Source organism: Rhinatrema bivittatum, chromosome 5 (assembly GCF_901001135.1).
Source record: "Rhinatrema bivittatum chromosome 5, aRhiBiv1.1, whole genome shotgun sequence".
In the NCBI taxonomy this organism is placed as follows: domain Eukaryota; kingdom Metazoa; phylum Chordata; class Amphibia; order Gymnophiona; family Rhinatrematidae; genus Rhinatrema; species Rhinatrema bivittatum.
The window spans coordinates 134633609-134646368 of record NC_042619.1 but is presented as its reverse complement, the minus strand read 5'-3'; the positions used below and the strand labels follow the sequence as shown (position 1 = coordinate 134646368).

Below are 12760 nucleotides of genomic sequence, written 5' to 3'. Positions count from 1 at the left end.
AGACCAAGGGTCCATCAAGCCCAGCATCCTGTTTCCAACAGAGGCCAAACCAGGCCACAAGAACCTGGCAATTACCCAAACACTAAGCAGATCCCATGCCACTGATACAATTAATAGTAGTGGCTATTCCCTAAGTAAATTTGATTAATAGCCGTTAATGGACTTCTCCAAGAACTTATCCAAACCTTTTTTTAACCCAGCCACACTAACTGCACTAACCATATCCTCTGGCAACAAATTCCAGAGCTTTATTGTGCGTTGAGTGAAAAAGAACTTTCTCCAATTAGTCTTAAATGTGCTACTTGCTAACTTCATGGAATGCCCCCTAGTCCTTCTATTATTCAAAAGTATAAATAACCGATTCACATCTACTCGTTCAAAACCTCTCATGATCTTAAAGACCTCCATCATATCCCCCCTCAGCCGTCTCTGATCCAAGCTGAACAGCCCCAACCTCCTCAGCCTTGGTATAAAATATTGCAATATTGCAATAATTCAAGCAACTAGTAATCAAGGCATGAACAAGAGAAAAGACTAAAGGTTATTTCTTTCTAAAATACTATGGAATTGTTGAAAAACATGTAGATAGAAAAGTACACCCCACGGCAGCAACTTGAGATTACAAATACAGTTTAGAGTTTAATCTAATACCCAGAATACTAAGAAACCACATCGGATGATTTTATTAAAATATCTGCAATTTTGGGAAGAATTCCCTACTCGTGGAATATCTAGTTTACTACTCCCTTGTCCAGGGATAATGCGTGAAGTTCTGAGTGTCAATTTAGACTCTAAACTGTCTTTGCAAACTCAAGTTGACACTGTAGTGCGTACTGGCTCCCAGAAAATCTTATGTCTGAGAGGGAACAAGGTTGCTCTTGGTCCTATTGATTACCCAGCCGAGGGATTCCAAGAGAGTGGTCACCTTGCGGATCGCTTCCACACAGCAATCCCTTGACGTGATCCTGATGAGCCAATCGTCCAGGTAGGGATGAATGAGTAGGCCTCGTCTCCGGAGGGATGCCGCCACAACCACCATGACCTTGGTGAATGTATGGGGTGTGGTCATGAGACCGAAAGGCAGAGCGCAGAATTGGTAATGCATTCCCAGGACCATAAAGCAAAGGAACTTTTGATGATCTTCGCGGATGGGAATGTGCAAGTATGCCTCCATCAGATCCAGAGAGGCCAGGAATTCTCCCTTGCATACCGCCACGATGACTGAACGCAGAGACTCCATGCAAAAGTGTGGCATCTTGAGAGAAACAAGTTTGCTTACCGTAAACGTTATTTCCGTAGATAGCAGGATGAATTAGCCATGCTATCCTGGGATCTGTCAATCAGGTCGGGGAGGCGGAGCTTGAAAAAGCAGAGGATAGATTTTTGTTCCCTCTGCGGCTGCGCGTGGGTTCCCGCGCAGGAAGTACAGATTCTCCTCAGTCTGTGATTAAGCAGTGGTAGATCGAAAAACTGGTGATTGCCAGGGAGGAGGGTGGGTCAGCATGGCTAATTCATCCTGCTATCTACGGAAACAACGTTTACGGTAAGCAAACTTGTTTTTTCCCGTCGATAGCAGGGATGAATTAGCCATGCTGTCCTGGGAGTCCCAAGCTCCCTGTCACGTTCAGTGTATTTTGTTTTTGGAACGTGAAATGGTTGTGGCAATCACTGCGTGTGAGTTGTTGCGGACTGTAGGATTATTTGACCTAACTTTGTATCCGCTGTAGCTTGCTGATCCAAGCAGTAATGTGCTGTGAAAGTGTGAAGGGACGTCCATGTTGCCGCTTTGCATATATCTATGGGTTGAATATTGCTGAGGTGTGCCCACGTAGTGGATAGGGCCCGCACCTGGTGAGCCGTAGGTTTTTGAAGTAAAGGTAAGTTCTGTTTGGTATAGCAGAACTGGATGCATTGTATTATCCAGCTCGATATGGTCCGTTTTGTGACCGGAAGACCAGGTCCTTTAGGGTCAAAGGACAAAAATAGTTGAGATGGACGTGATGAATTAGCAGTTCTATTTCTGTAATAAGCTAATGCTCTCTTACAATCTAGGGTATGTAATAATGCCTCGCGTTCATTGGCATGCGGTTTTGGAAAAAAGGTTGGTAGGTCAATAGTTTGATTAATATGAAATTGTGAAACGACCTTTGGTAGAAAGGAGGGATGCGTTCTTAGCACTACCTTCTGATGGAAAAATTGTAGGTATGGTTCATAATGAACTATTGCTTGTAGTTCGCTGACATGCCTCGCTGAAGTGACTGCGACAAGAAATACCACTTTCCAGGTTAGGTATTTTAAGTGTGCTGATTCCATGGGTTCGAATGGAGAATGCATAAGTTGTTCCAATACTATGTTGATGTTCCATGGAACTGCCGGTTTCTTGGAAGGTGGTCTAATGTGGAGTACACCCTTGAGGAATCGAGCAAGAAGGGGGTGAGCCGCTATTGTTACATTATTAACTGGCCTATGGTAGGCTGCAATAGCGCTCAAATGGACTCGAATAGATGCTGTTGCTAAGCCTGCTTCGTAAAGGGTGTGTAGGTAGTCCAGTAATTGTTGTGGTGTGCAATCCACCGGAGATATCTGGTTCAAATGACACCATGAGGTATATCTCTTCCACTTGTAACTATAATTTAGTCTAGTGGAGGGTTTTCTGGATTCAAGTAGTATGAGTTGTGCCCTCTGGGAAACTTCTTGTTGTGTTAGCAACCACCTGTCAGTCTCCAGGCTGTCAAATGGAGGGAGGCATGCAGCGGATGGAGCAGGGTTCCCTGTTCCTGAAGTAGAAGGTCTGGACGATTTGGGAGTCGGATCGGATCATCCATTGAAAGGCGAAGGAGGTAACTGTACCATGGTTGGCGTGGCCAAGCTGGGGCGATGAGTATCATTTGTGCACTGTCTGCTATGCACTTTTGTATGGTCCTGGTGATCAGGGGAATCTGTGGAAAGGCATAGAGGAGGCCTGAAGACCACGTGATCAGAAACGCATCCTGTGCTATCCTGAGCTTGCTTGGATGGATGGAACAAAACTTGGGAAGTTGTGTGTTGTGTTCTGTAGCAAATAGGTCTATTGACGGAGTTCCCCACTTGTTGAATATGTGGAGTGCTACCTCCCCATTGAGGGACCATTCGTGGGGATGAAATATACGACTTAACTTGTCCGCTCTTGTGTTTGCTATACCTGGAAGATAAGTCGCTTGAAGATGTATGCTCTGTTGTTGAGCTAGGTGAAAAATCTGTAGTGTTTCCCTGCACAGGATCCAGGAGCCTGAGCCCCCCTGTTTGTTTATATAGAACATTGCTACTTGATTGTCCATATATACCATGAGCCTGCGGCCACGCAAGAATGTCTGGAATGCCTGCAACGCCAGGCGAATGGCTCGAAGTTCCAGCAAGTTGATCTGCAGGGATTGTTCTGCTAACGTCCATAAGCCCTGCGTTTCGTATACTTCTAGATGTGCTCCCCAGCCCTTTCGGGAAGAGTCTGTCGTGAGGACTGTGTTGTGTATGGGCTGTCGAAAGAGAGCCCCTTTCACTAGGGTGGATGGAAGGAGCCACCAAGTTATGTCCCTGATCATTTCCTTTGTTAGGAGGATTGGCTGAGTGAGAGGCTGCGAGTGCTGTTTCCACTGTCGTTTGAGTCCCCACTGTAATCGTCTCATGTGTAATTTGGTATTCGGAATTAGGAAATTGGCTGCTGCCATGTGGCCGGGGACTACTAGTACTTGACGTGCCGATGTTATCTGTTTTGTGCGCAAACTCTGTAAGAGTTGTCGTAACTGAAGTTGTCTGTCCTGCAGCAGATATGCTCTGGTTCGCGTGGTGTCCAGATATGCTCCTATAAATTGGAGTTGTTGCGTCGGTTGTAGGTGAGACTTTTGGAAGTTGACTACTAACCCCAATTGGTGCAAGCATTGCAGGATGCGATGCAGATGAGAGGTGAGCAGTTCCTGGGTCGGAGCTACTACTAGCCAATCGTCCAAATAAGGGAAGATTGTCATTCCCTGTTGTCTGAGGTGAGCCACCACCACTACCATGCACTTGGTGAACACTCTGGGTGCAGCTGACAACCCAAAGGGGAGTACTCTGTACTGGTAATGATTGTGCTTGTAACGAAAGCATAGGTAACGCCAGGAAGAGGGGTGCATTGGAATGTGAGTATATGCATCCTTCAGGTCGATGGAACACATCCAGTCGTTGGTCTGCAAGAGTGGAAGGATTGACTTCAGGGATACCATCTTGAATTTTTCCTTTACCAGAAATTTGTTGAGTTCCCGCAGATCTAGGATAGGACGTAGACCACCTGATTTCTTGGGAATGAGGAAGTAGGGGGAATAGAAACCTTGGTTGTGAGAGGTTTTGGGGAGAAGTGCTATGGCCTTTGCTTGACAAAGAAGGGATATCTCCTGTTGAAGCTGTGGGTGAGTCCGCAGCTGCTTTGGAGAGCTGAATTGTGGAAGGTGAGGCTTTGATTGGAAATGTAGATGATACCCTTGACGTACAATGTCGAGAACCCACTGGTCCGAGGTTATGTGTTCCCACACTTGCAGACGAGATTGGATTCGTCCCGGCGGTAGTGATGGATGTGGTGGTGGCATTAGATTCAAAAAGATTGAGCCGGCTTAGCTACCGCCGGCTGTGGTTGGGTCTGCTGGCGTGGGGCACGTTGTTTGCCCCTGCGTGGGATTTGTGCCGTGTGTTGGTTATTCTGTGGTATGTAGAATACTGTTGAGCACGGTATCCCTGATAAGAGCGATATGGACGACGTCCATATGACGACCTGCGAGGAGGGTATGGGTAGCCCCGTCTGGAAGATTGATAAGGTTGGTGGGATTGTAGCGACTGTACTGCTAATGCTTCTTCTTTTAGTTTTCCCACCGTCTCTTGTAGTTTGGTGCCGAAAAGGTGTTCTCAGGTGCATGGAAGGTTGGCGAGTTTCTCATGCACATCGTCTCTAATAGAGCTGGAGCGTAGCCACGCGGTCCTCCGCGCCGCTATGGCTGTCGCCGACGCTCTTGATGAAGTCTCCATTCCCTCGTACATGGAACGGAGGAGATGTCTTGAACATTCCTCCATATCATGAAGTGTTTGTGGTAATTTCTCCGCTGTCGTGGAGAGCAATCCCTTAGTGGCTTGTATGCACTCGTACATGTATTGAATCATATAAAATTGGTGGTGGATGATACGAGTAGTGAGCATCGAATTCTGATAGATCTTCCTACCAATTTCATCTAGGTATTTAAGGTCCTTATTGGGGGGATATGTGGCATGGAGCTTTTGTTTCCGAAATCGCTGCATTGCTGACTCTACAACTACGGATTCGTGAGGTAGTTGAGGAAGCGTGTACGGGCTTTCCTTCTTTATACGAAACTTAATATCTGATTTTCTGGAAACTGCCTGTATAGAGAAGGGAGTTTCCCATGACTTTAACATGAGCTTATGCAGGGGATCGTGCGGAGGAAGGGTGGTGGGTTCCCCCGGTATATCAAATATTTTCAACAGTCCTAGGGTCTCTGCTCTAGGGTCAGGCTCCTTTAGGAACTGTAATTGTAGGATGGTCGCCACCTTCTCTAAAAAGCGAGGGTATGACAAGTCCTCCGGTGGTGAATATGGTTCCGGTTGAGTGTCTGGAACATCAGAGGGATACCCTGTAGATGAAGTGGGGGACTCAGCCGGTGATTGAAAGTGTTCCGGTGAGGTCCAATGATGTGGAGAGGGTTGTGGAGTGTCTCGGTCAGGCGAGGTTGGTGTATCATCCCTCTCAGGCCTTGGAGGTGTGTCCTCCGCCTCCGGTCTTGTGTCCATGGGATCTTTCCCCAACTTGAATGATGATTCTAATGTGTTATAAAATCCCGCTAAAGATTGGGATAGTTGCCAGAAAGCATCCTTGGTGGCTTGTGGCATCTCCGCTCTATGTTGTCTAATACTAGGTCCAGTCGCACCTCTTGGTGTGCTGGAGGTCTTGGATGGAGAGGATGCCTGGGAAGAGGTTACATAAATAGGTGAATGTGATTTCCGTGATCTGGATATTCTGGAAGATCTGGAGGTAGAAGGGCTGACTGTCGTCTCCTGTCGGCGTCGATGGTGAGTTTTCCGTACATGTATAGAATGTTTTGTTTTCGAGATAGTCGAGTCATGTGAGGACTGCCTCTTGTGGTCCCTAGATTCTCTTGAAGGAGATCTCTTCCTACGTTTGTGGGAATGATCCGTATGATGAGTTGGTAGGGAGTATAATTCTGGCCGTTTGCCCGTTTCTGTGACGAACCTCCCTTCTGGGCGTGTTAGTTTCTTTCCTGACGCTCTTTCACTTCTGTAGGATGATTCAGGTGAGTCAGGAAGTGGTCGCTTCTTTGGACGTGTTTGTGACCCCAGATCGGAAGTCCTCTTTTTATGTACACTTGCCTTGTGTGAGACCGGTGGTACTGGAACCTGTCTTGGAGCTGATGTTTCTGATGTATCAGTCCTGGAGGATGGTTCCCGCGCCGGTGTCGGCGCCGTTGTCTCTTGCGCTGGTATCTGTGCCGGCGATTCATGTATCTTCGTCGGCTCCAATATCTCTTGCGCCCGTGTCGGCGCTGGCGCTCGTGCCGGCGCCGTAAGAGACAGCGCGTGGCTGGTTTTCTCCCGTGCCGACTGAGTAGATTGTTTCGGCGCCGTATGTTTTTGAACCCTATGGTGGGCCGATTTTGTCTTGGCCTGGTGTTCTGATCCCGGCGCCGTACGGTGTTCGGAGCTCGGCGCCGTTGAACTTGGCGCCGCCTCGTGACGTATCTTCGGCGCCGTGAGTGTCCGCGCCCCTGGACACGGCGTCATCGTCTGCGCCGACGCACTCCATGGGACTTCCGGCGCCGTCTTACGCAATTTTTCTTGCGCCCTGTCTGTGCGTTTGTTCGGCGATAGGCCACGCTTCGAGTCTCTGCTCGAAATACTGGGCGCTCCTTGCTTTTCGGGGAGAACAGAGCCCTGTTTCCCTACCTTTTTTTCACTGGGCCGTGAGGTGTCCGACGATGCCGTTCTTGGAGCGGAATATTTAAATTTCTTCACCAGGCCCGGTGAAGAGTGTACCTCCGAGGGGTCTGAGGTACTTAGGAGTTCTTGAAGGCGATATGCTCTTTGTCGCTTGGCTCTGGGAGACATTTTGGAGCAAAATTCGCAATTTGGGACATCGTGGCTACCGCCTAGGCATCGGTAACACCGGTCATGGCCATCCGTGACCGACATCACCTTACCACAGCGGCAGCGCTTGAAGCCCGATTTAGACATTTTGAGGAGAGTGTTGGCTCCGCATGCGATCCCGCTCGCGGAAAGAACAGACTGAGGAGAATCTGTACTTCCTGCGCGGGAACCCACGCGCAGCCGCAGAGGGAACAAAAATCTATCCTCTGCTTTTTCAAGCTCCGCCTCCCGGACCTGATTGACAGATCCCAGGGACAGCATGGCTAATTCATCCCTGCTATCGACGGGAAAACTTGTTTATCTTCTTCAGGTCCAAAATTGGCCAGAAGGACCCCTCTTTCTTTGGAACTACAAAGTAAATAGAGTATTTTCCTTTCCTCCAATGTTATGGGGAGACCGGTTTTACTGCTCCCAGAGCCAGGAGACGTTCGAGAGTCTGACGAACAATCTGCCATTTGACTTGTGGACCGCATGGAGATATTAAGAAGTCTCTGAGAGGCCGAGCAAATTCCAAAGTGTAGCCTCGTTCTATGATGCTTAGCACCTACTGATCAGAAGTAATTCTGGCCCATGCCTTGTAAAACCGGGACAGGTGACCCCCTACCTGAGGGATCGAGGGATGGGCCGGCCCCATCTCATTGTGTAGTCTTGGAGGCGAGAAAGGAGAAAGTATCACCCTCTCGGGAGGTTCTGCATCCCCAAAAGGACAAGGACCAAGCTTCATTCCTGGCCAACAGCTGCCGCTGTCCAGCCGCTTGCTGTCTGTACTGCAGAAATCTCCGCTGCCCCCAAAAATGAGAGCGGGATGATGGAAACTCCCTAGAGGGTTTCGGTCTGTCCTCTGGCAACTTGTGAACTTTGTTCTCCCCCAGGGACTTTATCAACTGCTCCAAATCATCCCCGAATAAAAAAAATCACCTTTAAATGGAATAGCACCAAGCTGAGCCTTGGATGAAACATCTGCTGACCAGTTGCGAAGCCACAAAAGCCGCCTTGCCGACACTTCCGACGTCATGGTGCGAGAGGACATGCGGAGCAGGTCATACAGCGCATCTGCTCCATATGCTACCGCAGCTTCCAAATGCTGCACCTGCTCTGACTCATCCAGAGGAAGATCTTCTCTGGACGTCAGCAATTGCTGTACGCAGCACAGGCTCGCACGCAGTATTCAACTGCTACACATCACCGCCCGGATACCCAGGGCTGACACCTCAAAAATGCATTTAAGCAGGACTTCCAGCTTGCGGTCCTGAAGATCCTTGAGAGCCGCTGAGCCTGCGACCGGAATAGTGGTCCACTTGACAACAGCCGAAACTGAAGCGTCTACCTTAGGGGGCCACAGGAGCTCCAGAAACTCATCCAATAACGGATACAGTTTATCCATGGCTCGCCCCACTCGCAAACCAGCATCTGGAGCATCCCACTCCCTGGTCATCAGCTGTAGAAGCCCGGGTCGGTGTTCACAATCCCACCAGGACTGGATTCACGTTTCCTGTGGTGGAGCATGCAGGGGAAGTTCCAGCTCAGAAAGCACAGCCGGAATGAGGGGTTCCAATTCCTCTCTCTGGAACAGACAGACCACCTTAGGATCATCTCCATCCAAGGTGGACTGTTTCTCCTGGTCATCATCCAATCCCCCCCGGTGGGGGGGGGGGGGGAGGAGAGATCCCTGCATATGCAGCCTCAGTGCCCAGGACCCCCAGAGAGGCTGAGCCTCCCGAAGCCACAGTGCCTTTTATCTTCACGATCCACAGAGACGCAGGCACATCCGTGCACTTGGCTATCTTGGGGGACGGTCCCTGCGCTTGTCTCATCAGCAAAGCACCACCTTGCAGAGACTGGGAAGCCAAAAATGTTTTATGCATAAGGAGGACAAAATCCAAAGAAAAGGAATCAGAATCAACATCCTGTCCTCCTGGAACAACAGGATCCTCATGTAAAGAATCCTGGTCCTGATCTAAACTATCCTCAGAACTGGCAGGGACAAGTCACAGTGCTGGAGGAAGCTCCCCCTCCCCCATAGCCCTTGCCTGAGCTGCAGCAAAGGTGTTTAAGATGGCTGCCGTCCCTGCATTGAGGGGGAAAGGATCAGCCTGAAGCTCCCATGGAGCAGATTGTTTTTGAGCCCCCTCAAGGCTTGGCAGATGCTGCAGACCCTGAAAAAGAACTGCTTTCCCCACCAGGTTTAGTTTAGTTTATTGGTTTTTATATACCGACACATCAGACAAGCCTTACACATAATAAAAAGATTAGAAATACAATAATCATAAATAGTAACAGCTAAAACTATATAAGGTAAAAGAATAAATTAGCTGTTAAGAAAGATAAAATCATAGATTAAATAAATAGCATAATCATAAAACACTAAGATACAATTAAACTAAAATATAGGGAATAGCTCATCAGAATGGTTTGCTTATTTCTGGTCATGCTGGTTAGCTGATTAAATGCGCATTTGCAGAATATGAAACAGCCAAGTTTTTAAATCAGCTTTAAATTGCTTTTTTTCAGTTGTTAATCTCAATGCTGTAGGTAAGGTATTCCATAGTTTTGTTCCTGCAATGGAAATAATACGATTCCTTACATGAGACAATCTAGCTGATTTGATAGTTGGTACTGACAGAAGGCCTTTGTCTGCCGATCGCAAGTCTCTTTGAGGTACGTGAAGACGAATTGAGGTATTCAGCCATTCGGTGTTTTCGCCATAGATAACATTATGGATTATGCAGGCTGCTTTGTACTGAATCCGGTATTGGATAGGGAGCCAGTGCAGTTCAATCAAAGTTGGTGTGATATGGTCGCACTTTCTCTGTCCGGTCAAAATACATGCTGCAGCATTCTGCAGCACTTGTAAAGGACGAATACTAGATTGTGGCAATCCAAGAAGTAAAGCATTGCAATAGTCAAGATTTGGAAATATAAGACACTGTAAAACAGATCTAAAATCGGAAAATTCTAAAAACGGTTTTAATCTCCGTAATATAAGTAATTTAAAATAACCGTCTCTTAACTTCAAAGAAATGTGTTTTTTAAAAGAGAACTCGATATCAATAATAATGCCTAGGTTACGAGTGTTAAAACAGGGATTTATCATTATAGTATCTGAAAAGGACAGCGCAGGAATACTAGTAAAGTGACATTTTCGTTCAAGGAACAGAATTTCTGTTTTGTTTGTATTTAAAATAAGGTGGAGATGATGTAGTAATTTTTTTAAAGATAACATATATATTTTAATTAAAGCTAGCGTATCTGGAATCGAAGTTTCAATAGGTACTAAAAATTGGCTATCATCAGCATACACATAAAATTTCAATCCTAAACCGTTTAAAAAGTGGCAGATTGGTAAAACATAAATATTAAAAAGTGTAGCAGACAATGTGGACCCCTGTGGAACACCTGTAGGTAAAATCACCTTTTCTGAGACGGTATGATTAATTTTCACTTGATATGAGCGGTTAAAAAGAAAAGAAGAAAACCATTTAAAAACAGTGTCCCTTAAACCAATCTCCGATAGACGTTTCAGTAATGTGCTATGATCAACAGTGTCGAATGCCGACGACAGATCTAATAAAACTAAAAAGTAACTTTTTCCAGTGTCCTCTTAGTACAGTATCCATAAGAGCAATAAGTAACGTCTCAGTATTAAAATTTTTTCGAAATCCGAATTGATTGGGAAACAAAATATGATTGGATTCTAAATAATTGTCTAGTTGTTTTTGGGCGACCTTTTTGCTAAAAAAGGTAAATTAGAAATGGGTCTATAATTGTTTAGTTGTGTGTTATCTAGTGTTGGTTTTTTTAATATGGGTTTAAGTATTGCATTTTTTAATATATCAGGAATATTTCCTTCATTTAATGATGTATTGACAATATTGGTAACCATGGGTGCTATGATTTCAGATACTGAGGCAGCAGGAGCAAATACCGGCCCTAGAAAGCCACATGGACGATTCTCTACATGCCACACCTAAAACACGTGAAAAATGCAGCAAAATTATCAAAAACACGGCAATTATGATGGGGAGGGGTCCTGGATTGCAGCAGACCAAAAAAGAAAATTTTTCAAAAATGTCGATTTTTTTTTTTTTAATTTTAAAGCTCAGAAGCACCACAGGTTAAGAGAGGGACTGGACCACCACTAATCTCTTCCCCAGGTCCTTACCTGGCTGGAGCCCCACGGGATTACCAACCCCAGCTCCAATAACCTGCTACCAGAGAGGATGACCCCGCAGGATCTAACAACCCTCTGGGAGGATTGGGAAAACTTCCCTCTGCAGAAGAGCTTCTTCCTCTCTTTTTTTTAAACTTGCTTGATTCACAACTTATAGCTAGTTCACTCTTGGTTAATTTTAAGGGATAGCCTAAACCCCAGACACAGGGCAAGAGCGCAGGGTTTGTACCACCTCTATCTGCTGGAGACAGAGAAATACCAAAGGGATGCAGGAGGCACACTAGGTTAAGTGAGGGTGCCTTTCAAGTTTTTCTGTCTCCACCTGCTGGAAGGGAGGCATAACCCATGGTCTGGACTGATCCTGCACTCTTTGATCACCCCAAATGCAAACAAATAAATGTGTGTTTCAGAATCACATTTATCGCTCAGCTATTAACGCCTGCCTGGAGCAGGCGTTAATAGCTGAGCGCATTGAAAAAAGTACAAAAAAGCAGAAAAAACTGCTTTTCTGTACTTTTTTAAAAGTTGAAAAAAAAAAAACCTTTGCTGGCTGCTTTGAAGACCGATGCCGCTGTGCTCGGTGTGAAAACCGGCGGACTGCAGTTATGAAAACAGACGCGGAGTTTATCGGCGTCAGTGTTCATAACCAGCAGACCGCCGGTAACCACGGGGTCACGTTAGCAAGGAGGCGCTAAGGTCACGCAAGCGACCCTAGCACGACCCCCTAATTTGTTTATTGCATGGCGGCCCCCTTGCAGGCGGCATGCATGCATTAAGAAACAGAAAACAGGGCAAGACCGCAGGGTTTGTACCACCTCTATCTGCTGGAGACAGCGCCCGCTTTCCGCATTTAATATTGCATTGGTCCCTTTGTTAACTTGCCGGGGCTCTTTATCTGCCATCACTTAGTAGGCCACTATGTTGCATACTCGGTGCTCATCTATTGACACCACTGTAAAACCCTGACCTACTTAAGACAGTTGGTGAGAATATACTGAACAAGTTTACCAGTCAATAGTTAGGGCATTAAACACCGTTAGGTACAGATTAGTAAAAAGAGCCAATATAGCCGTGATACGAGTCAAAGATAAAAGTGTGGTAACCCCTCTGACCTAAAAAAAGTCTCTAGAGAGTGTCCCGGGTATTTTGTGGGCGTAACCACCCAACACCCAGCCAATCACTGGACGCCAGGTGGATGATTTACCAGCAGTAGGAAGTGGGCTAATATCCCCAGCCCCTCAACCGGGCGGGAAACCAGACAGCTCTGCATCACTCCCTCCCCTCCCGCTCTGGGGGAAAAAAAAAAAAAAAAAGCTAGCGGAGATTTCGGTAGTAAAACAACAACCATTTTATGCCACGCCTAAAACCATGCTAAGCGTGGGAGAATTTACTTAGTTCAATTTAATCAAAACC

General features: G+C 46.6%; 1 protein-coding gene across 1 annotated transcript in view; it reads right to left on the bottom strand.

The window, feature by feature from the left end:
• ELF1 (E74 like ETS transcription factor 1) overlaps positions 1-12760 on the bottom strand; it is a 520762-nt gene that overhangs the window by 507294 nt on the left and 708 nt on the right. The window lies entirely within an intron of this gene.